Source organism: Octopus bimaculoides, chromosome 6, assembly GCF_001194135.2.
Source record: "Octopus bimaculoides isolate UCB-OBI-ISO-001 chromosome 6, ASM119413v2, whole genome shotgun sequence".
Classification (NCBI taxonomy): Eukaryota; Metazoa; Mollusca; class Cephalopoda; order Octopoda; family Octopodidae; genus Octopus; species Octopus bimaculoides.
Window position 1 is genome coordinate 99,192,771 of NC_068986.1, and position 365 is coordinate 99,193,135.

General features: G+C 50.4%; 2 protein-coding genes across 3 annotated transcripts in view; one reads left to right on the forward strand and one right to left on the reverse strand.

The window, feature by feature from the left end:
* LOC106878917 (WD repeat-containing protein 74) overlaps nt 1-151 on the reverse strand; it is a 15,388-nt gene extending 15,237 nt beyond the window's left edge. Inside the window, exon 1 of one of the 2 annotated variants that reach the window (XM_014928269.2) lies at nt 33-151. The gene's annotated coding sequence lies outside the window, so the exon portion shown is untranslated. The remainder of the gene's footprint in view (nt 1-32) is intronic. The other variant, XM_014928268.2, reaches the window with a different exon arrangement.
* Nucleotides 1-365, forward strand: part of LOC106878918 (28S ribosomal protein S22, mitochondrial) — a 41,621-nt gene that overhangs the window by 23,360 nt on the left and 17,896 nt on the right. The window lies entirely within an intron of this gene.

Below are 365 nucleotides of genomic sequence, written 5' to 3' on the forward strand. Positions count from 1 at the left end.
ATAACATGCCGGCAAAAAAATAACATCATTACGTGAGACAGGCTGACACAGAAGTGGCTTCGCTGATTGACAGGTGACGGTCTCGGTTAGAGCATGCTTGGGCTAAGATTACGCACCCTCCATTATCAGTTAAAGTTTAGACAGTGTCACGTGACAACTTGCTGGAGCCTAGCAGCCGGTATAAAAAGGGGAATTTGACAAGATAGTCAGTCGGACGCTGACACTCGTTGATGCAGCATCGAAGAGGCCTCCGAAAGGTGGGGGCCCCACCACGTCAAAACGGTAGAGGAGTAGGGGCCGAAACCGGACGTGGTTCCTCCTGATGATGTCTTGAGCTAACTGGATCCTATAAAGGAGCCGTTGTG